This window comes from Numida meleagris, chromosome 4, assembly GCF_002078875.1.
Source record: "Numida meleagris isolate 19003 breed g44 Domestic line chromosome 4, NumMel1.0, whole genome shotgun sequence".
NCBI lineage: Eukaryota > Metazoa > Chordata > Aves > Galliformes > Numididae > Numida > Numida meleagris.
This window is the reverse complement of record NC_034412.1, coordinates 82,264,173-82,289,591: the sequence shown is the minus strand read 5'-3', so window position 1 is coordinate 82,289,591 and position 25,419 is coordinate 82,264,173. Positions and strand designations below refer to the sequence as shown.

The window sequence follows — 25,419 nt, the reverse complement described above, 5'->3', positions numbered from 1 at the left end:
TACACTAATGTTTTTAGCAATATGGATAATAAATTGGAAGGTCCACTTCAGCTGTTGCTCTGAAGCTCTGGGCTCATTTGAACCCGATGCTCAGAAATGGGATGATCAAAATACTAATACAACAGGGGTTGTGCAGGAGGTTACAATATCCACCTGTGTCACTGACTGTGTAGGCTCTCCTACAAGGCACGTTTATGTATACTTGAACCACTCAGGTAATAATATTCAGGAGTCATTTTTCCATTACCTATTGCTTTTCTAAAGGCAACAGTCAGCTATTTTTTTGCTGCAGTTAATGAATTGGGAAATGTGGAAGGCAATATAATTTCACTGACTTTCTGTGACTGCTTTCATTTTCATCAGAAATTATGTCCAAAATTTTACCTACTATTCTGTGAAGTCTTTTCCTCATCATGGCAGGTTTATGTCTATCAGTCATTGGTTCCTGTGGAAAGGAGCTGCTACAGAAATCAGTAGTCATGGGCAGAGAGGTGATCTCATAGACAGCAAAGGTCAGTCCCAAGATAGAGTCCAATTAGCTAGGATGACACCACACATTTGCTCATTTTCAGTGGGCAGTCAGTGCAGAGATTGGAGCCATGCTATCATATGCTCATGGTGGCCTCAGCTGGTGAGCAGTTGCGTTTGTATCAGGTGGAGTTTTCTAAGGAACACTGCTTTCTTTCTCTGGTTGTGTTGCAGTAATCCAGCACAGGAGTCAAGTATATGGATATTCACACCAGCCAAGCCACTTCTAAGACTGACCTGGCAAAGAGCTCTGGTCAGCTCAAAGCTGGAAAGAGTGGTGTATTTGGATATCCAGTTATGAACCAACTTAAAAGACTTTTAGGAAAAGCCTCTAATATAAAGGAGCATTGTGCAGAAGGCAGTTGGTAGTGGATGATTTCTATATATATGATGAAAGTTAAGAAGTGAACAACTGATATGATAAAATCTTCCCCAGCTGGTGGATTCTGCCTGGGCTTCATGGGTAGGTGATGTATCTAATGTTTAACATACTTAAACTGTAATATATGTTGTTTTCTTTTAATCAGCGTTGTAGAATGACTAATACCGACCTTCCCAAAGTCAGTCTTTCATTCAGCCTTTCATTTTGCTATGTTTTTTTTTCTCCTAAAACTAAGACAAAAAGTTGGAAGCAGAAAAATTGATGAGAGCCATTTAGAAATATAGAAGAATTCAGCTCAAATGAGTTGTGATTGAATTGTCTTCACAACTGTTGTAGCAGGGAAACTTAATATAGAGTTGCCATGGAGACTGATTCTTTGGCCACTGGTCTAATACATAAAAGCCTTTTAGTTCAGCAATGTGCTATTTGCAGATGATGCTGTGCATGATATTAACAAGTGGTTTGCTTCCATTAAGAGGAAAATACCTCTAAAATTACAACACTTCTTAAAGCAGAGATATGCAAAGCTCCTTGAAGTTATTTGAATAATCAGTGACCTGCATGGTATCAATTCATGAGAATATTGTGTTCATACAGGATTGAAACATGCTTACTGCATCAAAACTTAGTCAGGCATCATGTTCTGTGCTATGGAAATGTGAGTTTGCACAGAGGCTGGAAAGAAGAAAATCTGGCAAACCAGTTCTCTTCCAGGTGATTTCCAGGTGTTTCTGGGGTGATTTGAACTTGTTCCAAGTGGCCTTATTCAAACTAATTGTTCCTCTGAGCACTTGGCTAACACTTAATAACTCTGTTTATATTGCACAGTTGTAGGTATCCTGGTGCTTGCTTTTGCTCAATGTACATCATCTTTTGCAGGGATGCACTGAATACCAGGCTTACACTACAAGACAAGGAGATCAGTTTCCTTCCCTACACAAAAGATTTATATTGATCACTGTTTAATGAAATCTTGTTTTTATAAATGGCATGCTGTATTTTTACCATGTGACCACTGTGCATGGTTCTGTAGCAAAGATTTAATGGAGTAAAAGGGAGCAAATTGAACAGAAAAGCAGAAATTCAGCAGAGGTAAACCACTTAATAGCAGCGCCTGTAATGAATTTCCCTTCTTACTAACCCTCCTCATAAACTGATAATGTAGACAGGAACTTAGAAAGACACTTGATCAGACAATGGGAAGAAATAAAATGAGAGGTAGAGCTGCAGCTATCAAAACCCATTCTGGCCAGACAAGGGCCTGGGGCACTCCCTGAAATGGCCAATTTGCTGGCTAAGTTAATATTTCATTCCTGCAGTTCAGCTGGACTGGAATGTTAAAATACATCCTTCCTCAGTCCACCAATGCTGTTTCAAATGCAGCCTAAATAGCTTAGGGATTCTCAGAATTTTGCAAAAATGTAGCATGAGGCTTTCTGCAGAACAGCCATCAGGCACAGAGCCCACAGTCCATGGCAGATGGTGGGTGAAGGCCCTGAGAGCATTGGCTGGATCAAGATGCACTGTAACCATAGTGTAGCACTACTGCTTAGGGATCTCATTCTGATCATTCCTGCTACGGTGTAAAAACATCCACACAGTGCTGTTTTTTTTTCCTGGCACAGATTTTGGGTTCAAGAGTTTGGGGAAGCATCTCAGTATCAGTAAGAAGTGTATGTATATTTGATTTGCACAGATTTTGGTGCTGTTAAGAGGACTTTATTCATAATGCAGTAAATACTCCGTCTATAAGCTTCTGTTTGGGTAGTTAGTTTATTAAAGATGTATTTGGCACAAGAGAGTTCTGGGATAAGGATACGTAACAATGATTTGGAACCTGTCTTCCCTGGGAGTGATGTGCCTCAGCTTATCCCTCTTCCCACTATTCAGAGTACAAGGAGCTCATTTTAATTTTTATTTCCTGTATTTGTCTGCAGTTCATTTTAAAATCAGTAAAATGTATAAACACATTCAAATGTTCCTTTGGGATCGTCCTGCATTACACCATTTGTCAGAATATGACATTTTGCTGAAGCAAAACAAGAATGGGAGTCTGAGACTCATTGCCATGCATGAGGATTAGAAATTAGTAATGTGAGACACCTACGTTCAAATCCAGAGATGGTGAATGATCTAGGGTGTCAAATTTGGAGAGTCAATGAGCATTTTGCATCTGTGGATGATTATTCAATGAATATGAGAAATATAATTTTTCCAAAAATATTACTTGACTATAGTCTGTTTATGAAAATAAGCTAGAATTTCAAAATTTTTAAGTGTGGGGAAAAAGCAGGAATGTCATTTTCATTCACTTCTGTTGATTAGCAATGAATTCCATTGCTATACTAATCTTTATTTTGCTAGTAACATCACATTTCTCTGCAATTCCCCGAAATTTTCTTTTATATTCCTTACATAAATTTGATTTGTATCTGCAGAAATATATACCCAGTAAGCAAAATACGCTAGGTCAAAATACATTTTGTATTGGTCCTGAAAATATCGAGACGTAATAATTTTTTTTTTCAACATCTTACTCCTCTAACAAAGCCACAGGGGAAAAAAGGCTCTTTCCTGCTATTTTGAGAGGGAAAATGCAAAGAATTAAGGAACAAGCACTGTATCAAAACCAAACTATTTTCTGGTCTGCGATATTCATATAGCTAATACCCTCAAACTCATTTATATACTGCTGTTTTAGACGTAATTTCTTCTTTTTAAAAAAACATTTTTCTTATTTGTTAAGCTCTTCGGGCTGTGTCCCAAAGCCTGCTGAATCGGTGGGTGTACAAAGATTATAGTAACACTGATATGATGATAAACTAAATCCATGGTAGTAACTTGTCATGGAGCTAGGTGGGAAAAATACCTGGGTGGTGTGTGGGCAAGGTGGGGAGTGAGGAGGCTCAGAAGCCAGTAACTGCTACTGCTGTGCAGGTGGTGGCTGCAGCATCACCCCGGGTGTCCTGACAGCCTTGGACAGAGAGAGTTTTGCCCTGCAGCTCAACGTGCCCACACTGCACATCCCACAGGTGGGATCTTAGGGCCCCGAGGTCCTCAGCGGGACTCAAGAGATGCCGAGCAACTGGCAGAGTGGTGCCTCCATTCTCAGGCCCAAGGGAGTACTGAGCTATTCAGCAGGGAAGCTCAAAACCCTCAGATGGAATGGAAGAAATTATTCAGCTGCCTCAGAAAAACGGCAGCCTTGGATGATTAAGAACTGTGTGTGTGTCTGTGTATGAGAGATGTGTATTAATAATCACATGACTGAGCATTGTATCCAATACAATGCATAATTCATGAACTTGCAGAAAAGAATGATTCACCTCTCCTTGAAAAATAATTAAGAAAGATGCCTAGTGATGCTAAGAATTCACTGAAGTCCATCATTCTGAAACTGAAGGAAAACATCTCTGTATCTGCATTTTACTAAAGAGATCCGAAATTCTTACAAGAAGGAGAACGAAGCACAATATTTCAAACAACTATCAGAAAATTTAACAATCAGAAAATAAGTTTCCACAAAATCTTAAATGACATAAGCAACAAAAGAAAGTCATACAATAATCCACAAAACCAGCATTTTTTTTTTCAGGAATAAAGCTTTTCGATTTTATTTTTTAAAACAAGTTGAAGAGGTCCAGACTCTTGTCAAGAATGGCTGGCCATTGCTGTGTTCCTTGTAATGAATTGTTTCTCCTCTTCCCCAAAGGACAGGAAACATGTTTCCTTAACAGATTATGAAATAATGCTGGAAAATTTGCAATTGTAATTACAAGTGACTGAGGTCATTAGTCCAGTAATGTGAAAAGATTAATTTGAGAGGTATTGGAGACATTTTGCTGTGCACTTGCCCCAAAATATTTTCATTCTCTTCTGTACCAAAACAAATTCATCTCAGAAAAGTCTCTCCCAGTTTATATGCAGAATGAAGTACACAATTTGGAAGTACTAGGGGTGAAACACAACATTTTTCTTATGAGCCAAAATATTTCCATCCCATTTCAATGTAATCCTCCATTTTGGAAAGTAAAACATGTAAATGTGGTGTCCTGCTCTTTGCAAGGGCCAAGCAAGAGAGAATCAGAAATGAGCTTGAGCCACCCAGTGCTTGGAGAAGAGTCTTCACCTAGTTCCTCTGAACACCATGCCAACCTATGGGGATAGTGTGGCATTTTGCATATAGTCAGGATTGTGTTATTTCAGTAGTGCTGGTGCACCAATACAGCTGTTCTCAGCCTGGGCATGTCTGTGCTGGGAGTGCAGCAGTCACCAGCCCTAGGGCGAGGTTCTGAGAAGTGCCTTTAAAGGTGACTGAGATAATTGATAAAGGTGCTGAAATAACTGCATGGGGGATGCTGTCCTTCCATGGGCAGAAAATTGTCTCCCTGCCACTTTAGATACACACTTAGTAAATACCAACAAAGCTTGCAGGTAGGTTGCTCTTTTCTCAGCACATAGCATCAGATGGGGCAGGGGATTAAATGCAGTGGGTTCTTAGGGTGAAAGGGTGGGTCAGGGGGAACATTTTACTTGCATGAAATTACAGTTTCCCAGGGATTTTTTTTTCCCTAATATATTTTTTTCTAATGAGCTTGTTTGTGTGAGTTTATGCTTGCATTATTATTATTTCACAATAATAGTTGAAACTCAGTTACATCACTCACACAATTTATGTTATATGATAGCAGCTTTAATAACTGCTCATTGATATCACACAGATAAGGTACATAGTTGCATACAGGAACACATGCAAAAGAATTGTGTACCTGCTGTAGAGCAGGTGCTTTTCCTTCAAATATATGGTTAATAGGATTCATCAAACATACGATGCTTGCCCTGCTAAGCATTATTTGTCAGGAAAGAAAGGTTGCTAAATATTCGCATGTGCTCTAGCCTGGCTATGTGAATACACAGAGGTCAAGCCTACTGCCTTAACAAAAGAGCACATCTCTTGTGAAGAGCAAAGACCAGCTCTAGTATTGTTGTATTTCCTCCTGATAATGGTAATTACTTTGCTTTGTCCGCTTTGCATTGCTTTTTCTGAATTTAACTAGATCAAAGCCTTCAGCCAGTAATGATAGCCAGCTTTCCTTTGGATCTCTGCCAGCAACATATAATTAAAGTGTTTTCTTGAGAGAGGACCACTGTATAGTACCTATTGTGTGTTATGTCCTTGGAACTTGACTGCAGTAATTGAAAAAAAAATAATCTCCAATTTATACCCATTTCTGTAGCTAGCCACCTCATGGGATTGTCACAAGTGAAATTTTCTAACTGCATTTCATGGGAATGTGAAAATGGATGTAATAAAGTATCTTAAAGTGAATTAAGCTAATTGGAATGAAGGGACTGGTTCCGGAATAGAAGCATTCACACATGGGATTGTTAGGAGTGCCTACTGAGCTTTAAGTACACATTCAATATTTATCTTTTAAGTTTTCTGGCGTAGATAAGAGCCTAAAGTTTATTAGGTAAGTTGCTACTGTTGAATAGAAGAATACGGTACTGCCTTCAGTCAGAAGCCTTTGAGTAGTTGCTGTGTGTGCTCAGCTCCCTCAAGTAGATTGATTTTTTCTTGTTTTGTTTACTAAGTGCTGAACCAGAAGAAAGTGGTAAAGCTGAAAATATTTCTGCAGGTGATAGTTATGTGAGGTTTTAAAGACCTCTGTCTTCTGTCAAAATTAGATGTACCTGAAAGTCAAGAACCAATCAGCAGCTAGGAAAAGGAAATTTGGCCTTAGATCAAATAGAAACAGAGCAGGTATACAGGCTACAAAAAAAAGGAAAGAATAATAACTGTGATTTAGAAAGTTGCCTTTTACATTCTTTCCCAGCAATCTTATTTTTGCTATCTTTTATACTGGGTAGATGAAATAATGCTGTCTGTACTGTTTAAGGGCAGAAAGAATGGTGTACACTGCTTATATGAAAGAAATACCTGGGTTCTTTATAACAACAATCAAGCTACAATCCCTACTTAGAAAACTTTCAGTAAAGTCTGAATGTTCACTGAATTAGGCAGGTCAAGGGCTAAAAATATCCATAGAATATTGCTCCACACTTGATATGCCTCAGTAGAGATGTACATAGGTCGCTCAAAAAGTTATGCCTTTTATTTGTTTCCATGGAAACTACAACAGATACAAAGAACAAAATATTGCTATTTGATAGAGCAAATACTCAGCTACAAAACAATGCTTTTCAACATAGTCACCACCTTTAGCTGTGTATTTTTGCTAGCAGTGAACAAGGGCCTGCATGCTGAGCTCGTCAAAATCTGCACCAGGGAAGGTGACCCACCACTGCTGGAATGGACCACTCACTGTGCTCACATCCACTGTTTGGTCTTCATAAACATTCAGCAAGTGTCGATGAATATCTGTGGGTGCAATTTTTCCTGTGTGGAGGAATCCAATTTCACCCCTTTGCTTCATCTGCACTTCCATCTCAGATGCCATTTTGTCAGGCTGCCCTTCTGCTGCCATCTGTCACACGGCAACAACATGTAATGGAATGTTGTCAGGAAGGTTCATCCCTACTGCCACACCACCAACATCTGCCTCTGATGTCATAGGCCAGCATATTGAGATAGGAGGCATTACTTTCTGCTCAACACACGTAGCCATAATTAACTTCTACTGAACCCAAAACTGTGAAGTATTTGTGACTATGTTCTTTTTCAAATAAAACTGGGTAATTTGATACAGACTTTGTTTAAAACCCCAGAGTTTTTTTTTTTTTTTGTTTCCTTTTCTCTTATTTAAGGAAAGAAACTAAAAGCAAATCTGTCAAGTTAAGTGTGCTTCGGAGCAGTGTACTTTATTTCTGTGTTATCTCAGCTAGACATCTGTGGTAAAACAGGTTAAATACCTTGATCCTGGCAGCTTTCTAATCACAATCTTTGCATCAAAGATGCTTCAGAGGTGCAAAGTGAGACAATGTTTCAGGAACTATAAGGAAACAGATATTTTTTCTGATGAGAAGTGTTCAGAGGCTTTCTACAGATTTTCCGAAATGAGCAAGAATTTTGAAAGAGGCACATAAACTCAGGATCTTTTATTCACATGGAAGCTGCTTTGACAGAGAATTGATTATTCCCTTGAGTAAATCAGGATTCCAAGTGTCATTGTGCTGGCAAAGTCTATTTACATATAGGATCTGCCAACATCCAATTTCTTTCCAGCAACAATGCCAAGTAATCATAAATGATGGCAGAACAATTCAGTTTGGAGAAAAAAAATATCAGAGAAATTAGCGTAAGAACTATTTAGTTAAAATCTGTTGTATAATCCTCAGTAGGGTGTTGTGCATTCCAGATTACGTGGTGATCTAAGGAGTTGCTAGGGCCAATAGTCTGATTCCTTTGCCCAGAGGAGAAATGGGTTGAGAAAACAAGAAACTTCCAAGCCAAGCTGGAGAAGAAAGACATGATGGAGTATGTTTAGGAAAAAAAAAAGCCAAAACTTTAGTTGTTTATACAACTCAGAGTACATTATATACTTAATCCTTTTATGTACCAAAACATATGGTATATAACTTTCCTGGGCAGCTAGAATCCTTGGACATATGAGGCCTCTAAGACCAGGAAGTTTAGTTTTGCGTCAGAGGTTTCTCCTAGAGATCGTTGCTTTTTGTCCATTGCAGATTCTGCAAGGCCAGCTTGCTCAGGATGCCACAAGCAGATGAGCTCACATGTTCACTTCCAGCGCTCTGTCCAAATCACATGTCAGGCTGCTGCCAAACATAAGCTGGTCTGAAATAACACTGCTTCACAGGCAGGACTGGGAGATAGGCTGCCTCTCTAGACTGCATCAAATATGGCTATTCCTTTTCTCACCATGGTAATTTCCTCTTTGTTATTACTGCTACAGTGGGATAGAAGACTAGAGGTTTTCTCCTGCAGCTGTAGAAGTGTCCAGTGAGGTTAGGGGATGTCTCCTACCTTTTGAAGACTGAAAGATGGTGTTTAGGTGCCTTTTCCCTTGGTAGAGCTGATGAAATGCAAACCAGAGTGAAATATTTTGGAGTCCAGCATGTTTCCTATGGATGCAGTGCCTGTATCTAAAACTGGAGCTAGGAAGAAAAATTCACTAAATATTGGATTCCTCTTTGTCCTTTTTTTTTTTACTGAGCATATGCCAGTCTTTTATAATCTCATCCATTTCTTTTGTGCTAAGTTATTTTAACTTATTTATTATGATTTTAACCAGCTGCTTATAAATGTCTGCAATAATTATGAATTTTAGACTTCTGTAATATAACTAATTATACAATTATATCACCGTATATAAAATAGATATGAGACATTTCAGACAGCTTTTGTGTGATATTTTTCCCATTTACTTACTGTACCTGGGTACATTTCTTATCATCTTTCTTTTCCTTTGTTTGTTTTACAGCTCGTTTAACTGATTTTTTTTTCTATTTTCCACAATCAGATGCACTTCTGAGTACTTCAGTATTTTTTGCCTTGAGTAAAAAAAATCCAAACAATTTCCTGGCACAAAGATTTTTTTCTTAAACTCAGAAATCATATAGGAGTTAAAGTAAGCAAGTTTGGAAGCACAATATTCCCTCTAGAGATCAGTATTTCAAATTTTTTTCTGACTATCACTGGTCCAATGGAATTTGGAATTGAAGTTTGTAATTTCTTTAATTGCAACATTTAAATGAAAGTGGTTCAGGAATTAAAGAACCTTTGCAAAATGTAATTTTGATCCAATTTCAAGGAGAACATCTTGCTTTGCTGCAGATGTGTTTTAGTACTAATTGATTATTGCTGTAGCAGAAAAGCTATTTAGAAGTGTTCCAAGATACAAAACGGACACTGCAGCACAAAATGGCATTGAGCTATACTGTGTTTTCTCTCCGTTCATCTTGCTGAAATTAGATATGGCCAGAAGGAGTGATACAGCTTCATTGAATCTTATGCTAATGCTTTCCCAGAAAATGTTTTCTTTTCTCCCTAAATTATTGATTGAGCTATTAGAGATCTGAAATAAAACTTTAATTAGTTGTTAGAGGCTTCACAAAGTATGACCTGCTGGAACGTATGAATGGAGTTGAAATCTGCTACAGGAATTGCAGCCAGCAGAACAGGCCGCTTCCATGGGCAGAAAGTTAACATCTGTTGCAGATTTCTAGTTCTCTGGGCAAAGTGATTGTTAGTCAAAACCTGATTGATGGTTTTTAATTGTCTGTGGTCCGAAGTGTCTTGAATCACATGAACAGTCATTTTGAATTTGTAACTTCATATTGGAATATCCTTGTCTCCATGAGCTAAAATTCATCAGTCTGAAGGTATGTATTGTGTAAAACAGTACCCACTGTTTTCTGCTATTGAGATGTTTATTTTTGGATGCTCTCTACTTTGTATTCTATAGTTTTAAGCCTGAAATAGAGGAAAGTGAGCTAGAATTTTGAAAGCAATAGAAGGAGCTTATGTGCCTGCCTGTCACTAAAAAACATTCCTGTAATATCCTTAAAATAGAGAAAAAAATCATTTTCTGTTTCATGTGGATTCAAATGAAAGTGAGGTGCAATAATTCATGATCTGTCTTCCTGATTGTCTTCTTAGAAACATCTCTCTGCCCTACTCTAAGTTTCTCATAGTTGCACTACGTGCACCCATCTGAGACTGTAGCATTGTTCTGGTGATTTCATTTCAGGATAAAAGCTTGGACTTAATTGAATATATTATCTGTATAATTGTTTCAGGAAAAGTGACTTTCAGCAGATGGGAAAGTAATGCTATTAGCAATTATCATGATTTTATTGTAGGATTTACAAAGTTTAGGTAGGTTTATCAAGCCAGATATGATGTCACATTCAAAATATCCACCACTTCTTTTTACTGTCATTGGGATTTAATCTTTTCCCATGGAGTGCAGGGATTCCAAGCAACCTCAACTGAAAAACCAAGAGCACAAAACCGTGTGTAACAATAATAATAAACTTTGTGATGAGAGCTGGTCTTCTCCAGACAGGTAAAGGGTGACACAGCTAAAGATAGAGCAATCCTCACTAACGATGCTGCAATCTTCTGCTTTTGTCCTCAGAGAAGTTCAGGTTAGTTGACAAAATATAGGACACCAACGAACAACAAGGGCAGATGACCGTGGTGAAGAGAAAATAAAGCTGGACAAAAGTCTTGTTGAATGAATCAGGAAGACTCAAGAGGAAGGAAGAACAGGAAACAGGCTGAGGTAGTACCAGAATGTTTGAAAAAATCAGAATGCCACAGCAATGGGGCTGGCTGAATAGCAGGCTTTACAGTTCACAGATTTATTTATTTTTCTTTTCAATTTGGCTTACTTTCAAATTGGAACAAATCCACTTTTTTTTTTTTTTAAGAAAAATATCTTCAGGAAAAAAAAAATTCCAGGAAAATGTTTTGGAAACACTAACATACTGTGTTTCCAAAACCACACATTTCTCCCTGACCCTGCAGCTGCTAAATGGAACTGGTGCTCATGGAGGAGCTCTGTGGAAAGGCAAGGTTTGAAGCTCAGCTTCAAGCTTTCTCATTTCGGATCAGCCACCATGGGCAGGACACAAATAACAGTTTTAAACTGAACTACTAGATCCTTTAGATTTATGTTAAAAGATATTATTTTTTTAATATGTACTTTTATATGTTTTTAAATCGCTCTTTTTGTAAATGTTGGCATTATCTTACAAATATACACTACATAGCTCCATATATTTACATTTATCTATTCTATGCAAGATTGTGTAGATGGCTGTGAATTTACCTGTAGAGGACTTGTATGTGGTTTTTAATTTTTTCACAATCCCTATTATCCATATATTATCCATATCCATAGGTCACCAAACATTTGCAATCCAAAGACTGAGAAAATGCAATTAGTATACATTCTTCAATTTCTCATATTTCTTGTGGTTTTTTGTTTTTTCTGAGTTACATGGGAGATGTCAATGGGGCCTAGAATGATAATGGTTAATTTTCTGTAGCATTCTCTAAATCCTACTTTTTGCAGTATTTCTGCAAGCATATTCTTTCCCTGAAAAATTGGCATCTACAAGTGAGTATATGATCATACATTTAAGATCCAAATATAGAAACAGCAATCTTTTTATTTCTTATTTATTTGTGTGTATGTGGCATAGCTACTAAGCAATGCTATTTGAATTAAGAAAATTTAAGTGTTTAATACCCACGCATTTATGATCAACTTGTACAGTTAAAATACAAAATATAAAATGCAATCCCAACAACCTGCAAAAAAAAGAAAGAAAGAAAGAAAAAAAGCTAGTTTAAGATGACAAATAAATTACAATCTTCTGGTGGATAACAATGTACCAAAAGGAGTAAGAGCTCATGTCAATTATTTGCAATGAATCATTCACTCACTTTAACAGTGAAAGAAATAAAGAGTGAAAAATATGAAAGAAGTGGGAAAAACACGGAAATTATAAGAAATGTAGAAGGCCTGGATTTGTGGCTAGGTATGTACATGACCCTTAGAAATATTTGCAGATATATTTTTTATTAAAATAAAAATATATAAAATATAATATAGAAATATTTACAGATATATTTTTTATTAAAAGTTTTCACGTGATTTTCTGTTTGAAAAAGAAATTGAATTTCTTTTACTTCTGAATTCTGAATTGTTATGCTTATGATTCAAATTGATGTATTTTGGAGAGTTTTTCCTTCCTTTTTTTTGCTGTTTCCTGTGAATAACTGGGTTCTTTATTAGCATTTCATTGATTAGATTAGGTAACTGAAACATCACATATCAGCTTTTCCAGTGACAGCTGTAATATAAGCTCTAGACAATGACTGAACAATAATGTCTTTGCTGGCATTTGAGGCCCAAATACGAATGAAATGTGGTTCTCTCCTCTCTCTGAGATTTCCTTATGTAATTAAACTACTAAGAAATGAATCCCACATTACTATATTTTGCAATTTACAAAATAATTGAAGGCGCAACTGGGCCCATACTTAAGATTTAATTTAGATATTTGTTGATGTCTTTCTGTTCAGAGAACTCAGTTTAAAAGAAATTTTATAGATTTAAACATTCTTTTAAATTTCAGAGTTGATCAACAACAATTGCACATATACGTTTTACTCTCTCATTCTGAAAATTTTGTAAATTGTAATTTTAAAAGTGTCTTTTTCAATTTTTTGGAAAAATAATTCATTCTCACAGTTTGAATACTTTTGACTTACTGCTTGAGATTTGTGCTCTGTTCCTTAGTTACAGGACTGCTCAAGAGAGTCACAAGTTCTTTCCTTATATCCCTGGTTAGATGTAAACCTAGTAACACAGCTCATGATGAATTTGTTTATAGAAGAAAAAGGATACATTTTTTGTATGTCTTTGAAAGCATTTAATAAAAAATCCCCTTTCTTGAGTATTCATACTAAGAATTCATGGACATTTTTGAAAGTAAAACCGTAAGAAATTAAAATGCATTTGAGACAAATTAGGTACAACACTATCAAAAAGATTTCCTTGTATACAGCAGCAAGTCATTAACATACTTGCAAGCAGAATTTTGGCATTTTAGCATCTTTATCTCAAATTTAATTGAAGTTTAAACTAAGAGCTAATACCAACTACCAAATAGAGTAGTACTGAGATAATTTAAATGAGCAGATGTAAAGCATAAGCATTCTTGTGTTTGTGTATACATACAAGACAAATATGTATTAAGGAATTTAATATAGATTAGCTTTCAGGATTTGATTCTACTTTTAACATGCTGTAATATTCACTTTTAAATTGATGAGTCCTCTACAGACTTCTGCAACTCACTCTGCTCTGCATTCTGAGACTTTTTACATTTTCAGCAGTTGCCCTTTTGCTATTTTTGCTTATCTATGAAAACTGAGATGTAGAACTGAACAGTTAATCTTGCATAAATATTTATGGATAATAAAACTGGCATGAAATTTGATACTTTTCTTAATTTAAAGGAAAACATTTGGTGAAACCTTGGTTGTATTAACTGTGAATAGCTTGGCAGTGTTCTCATTTTTTAAGGTGTCAGTTTGTGGTTGTATTGTAATATAATCTTTTCCAAACACTGTACAATCTGTTCCAAGGCCATGGAGATAAAAGAAAAAAAAGAAAGGAAAAAATGTGCATACAGTCAACAACTAATACAAACATATAAGGGAAAATAGTTTTAAATGCATGCTGTTATATTTGAAAATATTTCGTTTAAAAATAAAATTTTAGAATGTAAATGTATATAAAGGTATCTTGTTACATTAAACAGAAATCTTGCTCAAGGCCTTCACTTCAGCAGTTGCCCTTTCTATAGTTTCATCAACTTGTTCTCACAAGTCTCTTCATAGCGCTTGTGGTAAAAAGTTAGATTTTATGAGAATGCATTTGGGGAATTCTAGCTGGACTATTTTACTGTGATATCCCCCAAAGTATGTAGCCATTGAAAGGATACTGATGACAAAAGCTGAAGATTGGAATGGATACTGGGAACCACGAAACCTACTGAGAATCAAAAATGGTCAGAAGGATAGAAGTACTATAATTGAAGAGGAAGAGACTAAAACAAAAAAAAAGCTGCAACAGGAGGAAAAACAGTGATTTTATTGTTTTTCGTGTGTGTAGGATAAGTGAGTCTGTAGAGTTTAATGCATTCACTCATGGACATGGAGACTGAAAACTAAAACCAATTCAGGATCTTCAGGTAAGAATATGTATTCTATCCATATTGTCTTTCTCCATAGCTAATTTTATCGGGCCATTTCCCACTTGAGACATGTACTTCATAAGATACAAATTATTTCTTGCTTAATGGAAGCAGCTAAGTTGCTCTGCGTTGGCTGCACTAGCATTTGAGTAAAGAACCATGGTAAGTGTGACTGTAGGATTCTTCAGGGACTGAGGGGATAGATGTTCAGGTTGCTTTGAATCCTCTGTGGCTGTGCTAAACTACTAACAGTGTTCAAGCTATTTTTTAAATATCATACACACAAAATAAATGGATCATACTGCACTTATGCCCAGTGTTGTCATATATGTGTTGTATGTGTGCAAGGAAAATCCTCTAGTAGGGAGAAAAACACGTCGCTCTGTAGCGTGATGAGAAAGCGAAAATCAAATGCACTTAATGTAATTTACAACTGGGCTAAGAGATTGTAAAAGAAGAGATATTTTCTTTGGAAGAAGTTGCTAGACAACATTGAATGGGGAACACTAAATAAATCTGAAGAGTATAATAGAAGAAAGGAGAAACTCAAGGAAGTCCTAGTACCTGGGACGTCATTCAGTAAAATAAAGGCTATTCTGTGCATACTACTGTGTTACACAGCATTGTCCTGAACTGGTCCAGTCACAGTATGTCATTATGGATGATCATTTAATAGAGATTTCAATAATATGGTGGTCTCATACACAGTCTGTCATTAGACAAACTTCTTCAGGACCCAGAGAGATTACGATTCATCCTGTTGCTTTTGTAGGCTTGGAAGGACGTGCAAAACCATTTGTAGGTTCCTTTCCAAAGCTGTTGCTTAATGGCAGGTGGACAAATGACTGTGACAGTATATGTGAAGACAACAAGGCAGAAAGTCAAAATCATATAGGAGTTATGAGCTTTAGGTTCTGATCTCCAGAGAAAAGAAAGAGGGAATGAAGGGTGAAGAAGTTCAGAAAGGACTGAAATTTAAGTTGGAGATCATGAAAACATGAGATGCAAGAGAGAATGCAAACTGGTTGTGTCTCATTTAAAACTCTCAACTCTGCCCTTGAATGACTTCATGCTTCTCTACCCTGATGCTGGCAGTAAATATGTTCCATCTCAAAACAGAGTCAATGGTTCTTTCTGACTTTCGGAGTATCTGTGGTGTAACTAAGCACCCAGAAAATGTGTTATGGAAGACTGTCCCTGTTTGCAACATCCTGTTGTGCTTCCTCCTCTATCAAATTTTCTGATACTGGGCTGAGGAACACCTGGCTTATTGCAGTTCGCAGAAACTTAGTTGTGGGACCAGAGCAGTTAAGGGCCTGAAGACAGCTTTGAAAGATGAACGAAAGGCAAGAAGACAGAGCAAGCAAGCAGAATGAATAGAAATTAGTGAGATTAGAAGACGGTTGTAGAAATGTTGCTATACTACCATTTGCCATTAATTTTACTGCTTTCACCCTCAACACAGGTACATGGTATGGGACGCAATGATTAAAAGCCAGGAAGAGCCTCCTGAAAGAGCAGTGACTCATCACCACTGAAATCTGAAAATGGACAGCATGTGAGCAGAATCATTATGACCAGTTGCTATTGGTCATTCCTGGTTTGCTCAGGCAACTTGTATGTCCCCACTTCCCAAAACTACTTGTGAGAGTGAGTTAGAGCCTTTACTTTACAATGTACTCTATTTTCTTTTTATATTTCCCCCTCCTGACTGTTGCCATGGAAGCTGCCACTTCAGTTCTGTTATACTCCCTTAAACACCTGTTAATCCTCTGACCTTTCCTGCAGGTTTGATCCCTTGATCACCCCCAGTGTTGGCAGTGAAAGTACAGGAAGATGGCAATATTCATTGCTGCAAGGCCTGCATGTTCCCACTCCCACACTTCTAATTATTTTGTGACTTTATATTGCTATGATATTGTCACTTAATTTCCCAGAGACTTGCCATGCCTCCTTGTTGGATTAGGACAGATTTAAACAAATCTGTTGAAACCTGATTCTAATTCCACAGAGATTTTCTCTCACTTCCTCAAATCTTTAAGGCCTTAATGAATGCTTTGTGCTTGAGTATTGAAATGTTTTTGGCTAGTGATTTTCAAAACCAAATTGGCTTGACACACAGTGAGTCACTAAATACTGATAAGAATGTTGTTTAAAATACCAAAGTGCTAGATGACAAAAGCCAGAACAGTTAAGACAAAATATTTACATGTTACTCCGTTACTGTATCTTTCCTACCTTGAGAAGTTGGTCTGAGGCATCATCATCATTGTCTTTTTATAGGTTTTAGAAATTACAGGCAAATATTTCAGTCTGACAGTAATATAATATAATGACTCCAGAACATTAATTTTGGAGTAAGCTAATGTTGCATTGTGAGAGTAGCATGCATCTTCAAGTGTGTTCATTTGTTGTAAGAGCTGGTGGAAATTCTGCGATATTTAATTGATAAAAGCCTCTTAGTTTACCAGCTCAGTGTTCTTAGTTTTGGTTTTTAGGTCTTATCTAGATCCTTGTACATTTTCAAATGTTTGATTTTCTTTTAAGTGTAGTCTTAGCAGAATTTCCTGATATTGTCAAATAAATATGAGAAACAACTTTCCATTTCGTGAAGAAGGAGAAAGCAAGTTGTGGGTCAAGTTTTGTACTGGGCGGGCCTCAAACTAGCAGTCCCTCTTTAAATCAATGTTGACTTGGTAATCTTAATTAAAAATATTTTTTTATGCTCATTTGAATGTATATTTCTCTATACAGCAGTATAACTTAGCAATACTAGCTCTAGTGCACCTGGAACAGATAAGGTCTTAAAACAAATACTGAGCACTTAACTTTCTAACCTCCAGTCCCAACTCTTCAGGTAGCTAGTGGCTGATAAACCTAGTTTCTAGGTTACCAGCGAACCAGCTGGTAACACACAGAAAAAGAAGAGGAAAAACTTGTTTTCCTTGCACTTATTTAATTATGTTTTCCTGCAGCTCATCAAATATGTTATGCATAACTTGTGATAAAAACACATTCAAGAAGTTGCTTTATGAGATGTCAGTAAAATATCTGTATGACTTTTGAGATGTAAATTCCTAACTGTTAAAACATGCTGTCATGCAGTATAACAACATCTAATACATGCAACCATGTAATTATGCATAATAACTAGTGATCATTGTGTATGCTGATAGCAAGGATGAGGGGAGGCTGTGGTGTGTTCAGCTGGTCCTCTGCACCTGCAGAAAGCAGAAAACTCTTCTCACTGTGGAGGAAACAAGATAATGACAGTATGATATTAAATGCAAACATTAGTTCTTTGGAGTAAAATACAAGGAAGTAGTCTATCAATTAAGATGCGTTACTGTGAACTCTGAAATTATGTTGCCTGTCATCTTAAAGAAAATGAAGGACTAGTGGAATGAAATTCTTAATTCATTGTTTACCACGTAGCTGTTAAATCTATTATTTCTACTTTGGAGAAGATTTATATTGGTATTTAAGCTTCTATCTGTGATAAACTCTCTACATACACATTAACTTCTACTTGGGTTCTGAGGTAAATAATGCCTGTGTGATCAGCCTGTGTGATCAGCCTTTGTGATCTAAATTTTTAGACTAAAAAGAAAATAAGGCACAGTGAAAACATAATTGTACTAATACCGGGACTCACAGCAGGTCCTATTAGATCAGGCATAGCTGTGCATTAATGTAGCTAAATGGCTTTTGGACGCAAGGTGGATTGCATCCAGCCAATTTAGAGTGTGGGTGGGGCTATGGCTTTCTACGTCCAACAATACAAGTACACACGAAGCTGTTCTGTTATTTATAAAAGGAAACATAATGTGTTTGGGAAAGATTACTTTCGGCCGAAATAGTTGTGCTGGCATTGGAATGGTGGATGCCTGCCATCTGGGCTGATGAAAGCCGAAATCCTAGAGATTAAAAACACTACTTTCCAAGATGGAAGTACACTCTAACTCTGCAGCTCACAAGAAACCAGCATGTTACCAATGTTTGCTCCATGACTTTCTGTAATAAAAGTCATAAGAAGGAGAGTAGTTGGGAACTATTCTCTCTCACTAATAAGATTTATCTATCTTTAAATAGTTAATGATATTTTTTCATATCCTTTGTACACCAAGTCTTGGACCAGGATCTTAAGCAAAGGTTATTCAACAGCTGTAATGGGCAGGTTCCTTGTGGCATTTCAGAGTCCCCTTCTGTTGATTTGTCAAGTAGAGCAGATGTTAAGGTGTAGCAAATACAAACATGGGATTGAGCAAGCCAGTACTCAGCCCTCATAGTTAGGCTTCATCAGCCATGATGGCTAATTTTTCCTTTTAGAGGGAAACACATCCTAGGGACATGGTAACGGGTGAACTACTCTTCAGTAGATTTTTTGGCTTCCTTATGTACTGAACTTTTAAAAAAGGACAACGAAGCCTACACTGTAGCAGTGGCAATGGACAGTGCTAGCAAGTTTTTGTATCTTTTTGTCATGGTTGGTATCGGCATTGTCATCTGATTGTTGTGGTAGCAATCTGAACAGTCTTTTTAGCATAGTGCAGATAAGAAGGCAATGAACTTAAAAGTAAAGGTTAAATAAACACTTTGGAAGTAAGGTCAGATGAAACTGGCTCCAGACAAATACTGATAGTGTAAGGTTAGATTGGTACAGAAGGTATTACTGTAGTTACTGTTTAACATTTAATCTGCTGAACTATCAACAAGTGCATCAATAAGATAATTGCTTGTTAGCTGTTCAGCTCTTAGAACATTCCTGTAAATCCAGAGTAGTCATACAGCAGCATGTTAAATTGTGTGCATTTAAATCCATAACTATGTGCAGAACCTCAGCAACGCAATCCTTACACATTGTCATTTTCTGAATTGCTGTCATTGGTGCAGGAACACAGTATAAGAATGCTTTTTATTGAAGAGCCAGCCCATCTGCTTCTAATGAAGAATATATTAATGAAAATTAAATACAGTAGAATCAAGAGGGAGAACACAACTGATGTTCATGTCATACTAGAGGAACATTACTATACAATTAGCATTAATATGCAATAATCATTTTCACAAACTGACAATTCCAATCAGCATTGTAGAACACTACAATTAAAGCATCAGTGTAATTAAGAGCAAAGCTTTCTGATAGCCCACATTCCAAACAAATGACTATAAATTTGAATAATGTGCTCATCATGAAATTGGCCATTAATCAGAACATAATCAGTGTTATAGTCAATCATAAAAAAGTGAGTTATCTGACATAAGAATAAAAGACTGTCATCCAGTTAATCTATAGACTAGGTTATATGCATGTGTGCATGTTTTTTTCTTGGAGTCCCTTTTTTTCCTGAGCCTCTGTCTATGATTCTGTGAGTAACACATGTCAAAACTGGGTAAATGGAAATGAGAAACAAGACACACAGTTGCTTTAGATCCATCCGAATAAAAAAAATATATACGAAGAAGTACAAATCAAGGCTACTGATATTACCAGTTTATTTCTCTTTAGAAAAGTAATTTTTAACTGTGCAGATTTCTGTTAGAGTAAACAGAATTAGTGGTGATATCAATTTCAAGCTAATTATTGAGGGGAGCTTATAAGCAAGATATATTTTACATGGGCAGATAGTGATAGGACAAGGGGGAATGGCTTTAAACTAAAAGAAGGGAGTTTTAGATTAGATATTAGAATGAAATAAAATAAAGGGTCTGGAGCATCTCCCTTTTGGGGAAAGGCTGAGTAACATGGGTCTGTTCAGCCTGGGGAAGAGAGAACCCCTGCAATTCTGTGGTTCTGTGAAATTCTTTACTCAGAGGGTGGTGAGGCACTGGCACAGGCTGCCCAGAGAAGCTGTTTATGTCCCATCCCTGGAGGCATTCAAGGCCAGGTTGGATGAGCCCCGGGCAGCCTGATCTGGTGGACTGCAATTCTGCCCATGGCAGGGGTTTGGAGCTGGATGGGCTTTAATGTTCCTTTCAACTCATGCTGTGATTCTGTGATTAATAGAATACTTTCACAAATGGCTTAATAGATTTCAGTGTCCCAAATGACTTTTCAGACTATAACTCCTGAAAGGAATGTGGACATGTTTGCCTATGTTTTCCTTGACATTATCTCGAGCAGTTGTGTGATGAGTCATATCAGTTCCTTGATCTTATTGGAAGTTTTCCAGCAACAGGTTTTCACCTCAGAAATAACTGCAGCTGAAACAAAGCAGTAGGGCATGGAAGGAAAATGGGGAAAGGGTTTTAGAGCAAGTTCAGCAAATCTTGAAAGTTATTTGAGAGTGGTCATTATTATGATTTCTTACTTGTACCTACGCCTCAGAAATCTCCTGATGAGATTTAATAGATGCAGTAGGCTTTCAGTAGAAATAAACACTGGGTAGTTTCTCTGAGAGCTGTCACTTATTTCATAAAAAAATTGTAAGGCTCACTACTCCAAATGCTACTTTATTACAAACATAGCATAGAATCGTAGAAGCATAAAATGGTTTGGGTTGGAAGGGACCCTTAACATCACCTAGATCCAACCCCCCTGCTAAGGCAGGCACAGCTCCCACTAGACCAGGTTGTTCAGAGCTCCATCCAGCCTGGCCTTGAATGCCTCCAGGGAGGGGAAATATAAATATATAATTTAAAACATTACTGATATAATAGTTATATGATGACAAATTTTGGCTGCTTGTCTGTTATGAACAATGGAATTACTAACTAAAAATCTAGAAAATAGTTCTCTTAGCTTCAGAGTGAATTAGTATTTTGAGCTATTTATCGGTTGATAATATTAATGTTGTTAAAACTATGATAATCTAAATAAATAAATGAGATGTGCTTAATAGAAAAAGATGTATCTCTATTAGACCAACTTGCTACAGTTACATTTACATCTTATTATCAAGTCTGAAATTGAAGAAAAATTTTCAAGCTGAGAATAATTGACTTTAGTTTAATGTAATTGTTGTCTGGATGATTGGACTGTTAGAGGAAAATATCCCGGAGCAGTAAGTTTTAAGGGGAATAGCTGATGGTTCAAAATGTGACTGCTGGTCAGTAATGATTAAAGAACCCTGGGACTTATATTGATTACATTCAACAGTGTTATGAATGATGACACAGAGTATAACCACAGAAAATCTACCTCTTTAGAATGGCAGTGCTTCAGACCAGAGAGAATTGAATAAATCTGAGGACTGAGCTCACGGAAATCTTGTAAACTTCAATGTAGAAAAGTGGATGGTTTTGTCTTGTGGACAGAATTACTCTGTGTAGACTGGGCTAAGAGATAGGAAAGAAAGAAAGGAAAAGCTGGAAGTAATTTATTTGTGTAACCTATATTCCCTCTTCTACACTCCTGCCAGTCATTTTTCTATTCAAAACTCTTGTCTGAAATAGAGGAAATGAACCGCATCCTGACTCTCACTCCATGTAAATACCTTGTTCTAAAGCATGAGCTTTTTGTCGAGATTGTATGTGATATATATCAAACACAATGTATGTGAAGTTTAACAGACAATCATTATAAATTACAGAAAAACACACCATGACATGACATGGATGTAACTCATTGGAAAGTAGCAGTATATTCTGATTATTTTTCTTCATAATTTTTTTTTCTGTTTAGTTTAATTGTAGAAAACACTGGCATTTCTCTCCTTATTAGTTGTGTAATTTCAAGGCAAGAAAAAGAAGAAAACAAGAACATATGGAATACGGACTCTCAAAAAGAAACAGTTGGCAAAACCATGCTTCAGATTACTGTCAGAATATCAGCCTTTCGGCAAGCTTGGACTAGAACAGATGGGAAAAGTCAAAACTGGTAGTACTTCTCCACATTTAACACAGGAGAAAGTTAACTATCTTGGCATATGATAATTTTTTCTCTGATGGTTTTTATGGACACAGTCACTGTGTTCTCTGTGACACTGTACTAGGGCCAGAAAATCACTATTGTATATATATAATATTCTGAGACCTGTGCACTAGACTATGAAGACAAGGATAGGACATGAGATCTATCTGTCAATGGAGCACTGGCTCCATTTCATTCACACTGCACGAAATGAAAGCAATATGATGAATGGGATGAGTGAGAATGGATTGAATGGCTGCACCTTGCTCCAGGACATGTTTCCATAGGGTGCCCAACTTTACTGGGCTTCATTTGAACAATCTGAATAATTCCTTTGATTTCAGTAGGTATTTTTCTTAGGACTTCAATGGGAATTTCCATGCACTGAAAGCTATGCATGTGCTTCTGTTTTTCAGTACTTGTGCCTTAATGGAATGCAGCAGCACCTCTGTACTGAAGTGACTGTAAGGCTCTCAGCACTTTTTAAGTACATTTAGAGTATATTTCACCTTAAAAAATAAAAGTAACACAGTTGCTTCTTGCTGAGATATAACTACTATCATATCACAGCAACTACTGGACCAGGTCCTTGGTTCTTTGCATAGGGGAAAATCTGTTCTCCACACACATGTAAATGCTAAAACAAAGGTGACAAAACTGCAGTTTGCTGATCTCTTCAGTGACTATACCAATTTTTTAACTGATTAACAGGCATTAAGCTCGTTTGCATTTAGCAGCTTTTCTGAAAGAAAATACCATAGCCCTATGAAAATATTACTCTAGTGAACTGTGTGTCCTAGAGAATTGCAAGTCTTCAGCTAGAAGCAACTTACATATTAGACATATAACCTCACTCATGTTCTGCATTCAAGTTTAAAACACTGAAAACATGTTGTCTCTGTACACACTGGTATCTGTTGCTTTAAGTAGGCAATGTACGATACGTGGGTGATACAAACAGTTGCAGTTGATTAACTATGTAATACTTTACTATAGAATCAGTCCAAATAAGACATTAAATAATGATACATTTTGCAAAATACCACTTTGCAATTCCCACATAGCATTTAGGGAGGTAACTGGGACTTCCCATCTCAAAAGTAGATGTAACGCCTCTGGAGATCTGATTGTTTTGCAAGGTTCCAAACATCTGCTTCTACAATGATTTCAGAGGAAGCTGCAGATAGTAAATATTTTGTCAAATTATGAGTTGAATAAATTGAAGCCTTTTGGTTCAGAGATAGTTTTCAGGAAGGGAATGTTATGATACCAGTCAGCATTTTGATCTTAGTTAGAACCTGGTCCCTTCTGAGTTCGGTTGACACAACACCTGCATAGATTTATGAGTTAAACTTCTGTTGTAGTCAATTAGCAGTGATTGCTAACACATTGCAACACCCTACTTCCCCCAAATCAGCAAAAAGTAACAACATAAAATACAGTTATACTGCAACACATAGAATCATAGAATCATAGAATTGCTTAGGTTGGAAAGGACTTTCAAGATCATTAAGTCCAACCACAACCTAACTATACTGCTCTAACTCTAACGACCCACCACTAGATCATGCCCCTGAGCACCACATCCAAACGGTTTTTAAACACATTCAGGGATGGTGACTCAACCACCTCCCTGGGAAGCCTGTTCCAGTGCTTAACAACCCTTTCTGTAAGGAAGTTTTTCCTGATATCCAACCTAAGCCTCCCCTGGCACAACTTGAGGCACATATTTAATAACACACTATTTTTCAAATAAAGCTCCTTCTTGTTTTCACTGTTTTCTAATATTCCCCAATTTCTTATATTCTAACAAAAAATATATGCTTTTGAGATAACATCTATCTCCCGCTGCTTGTCTATACATACCTCACTTATTACAAAAGAGCTTTTAAGGCCTTTACTTGTGGTTGACAGTAATCTGCCTAAAAAATGCCCTCTAGAGTTGTGTGTGCATGAGATGTAAGTCATGTCTGTGTTATGCAAAGACCACTAAGATAAATGAGAAAAGTGACACAGCCACACAGTTCACTGAAGTGCCTCTCAGAATGGCCTATTAGCTTTGAAGAGCTGATCAAGTATCTGATTATCGCAGTTAGGAGGCAGAAGGTGAGCTAGGAGAGTATTCTTTCTTCTTATCACCTGGAGCTTGAGAAACCTGTATTTCTCACCCTAAAATTCAGATCCTTGGTTCCAGGCAGAGATGGGCCACTGAGGGCTGTAACAATAAGCCTTGAGGACTGTGACAAGTTATTTTTAAAGGACTAAAGGCAAAATTTGTTAAGCTAAAGTTTTGGGTAATAGAATTACAAAAGCATTGATAAAGACAGGTTTGATCATTTGTGTTAGTGAGGGAAAGCTGTCAATGGATTCCTGCCTTCCTGGAACCTCTGGAAATGTGTGTGATGCTACCAGTGCTCCTATGAAACAATGATAGAGATGCTAGCATTGTTCTTGTCCTTGGCTATCACTTACATGACAGGAAGAATGCCTGAAAACCATTACACTAGAGATAGAGGGTTTTTTTTATCCAGTAGAATTACTGTTTAAAAGATGCCTACAGTAAATTCTTTTAGAAAGCTTTCCGTTCTTCTGTACTCACAATGCCAATGAAAAGGAGAATTTACTTTTAAATGACCTCCACCTCAAGCCTTCAAAAACATTTAAAGGAAACAAAATCAATCCATTAACAGATCTCCATTTTTATTTCAGCTGCTAGCAACTGCTCCCTGCAGTTTAATCAACATGTACCATTTCAAAAGGAGTAGTATATTGTCACTAAACAAATATTTTGTAGTGGAGATTTTCATGCAGCTTTTCAAAATAGATTAATTTATATGGTAATTATAAATACAATATTCACAAATGAGAATGAAGATGAAACAACAGAAGCAAAACCTCTCATAGGGTACTTTTCCATTTGACTCTTAAGAATACCTTTTCCACTGCTTTTTTTGTTTTT

The 25,419-nt window shown here is 36.9% G+C and overlaps 1 long non-coding RNA gene across 1 annotated transcript in view; it reads left to right on the top strand.

The window, feature by feature from the left end:
- The window catches only part of LOC110398471, a 69,918-nt gene extending 53,208 nt beyond the window's left edge, over positions 1-16,710 (top strand). Inside the window, exons 3-5 of the long non-coding RNA XR_002438402.1 lie at positions 10,972-11,118; positions 14,527-14,605; positions 16,074-16,710. This is a non-coding gene — a long non-coding RNA (uncharacterized LOC110398471). The remainder of the gene's footprint in view (positions 1-10,971; positions 11,119-14,526; positions 14,606-16,073) is intronic.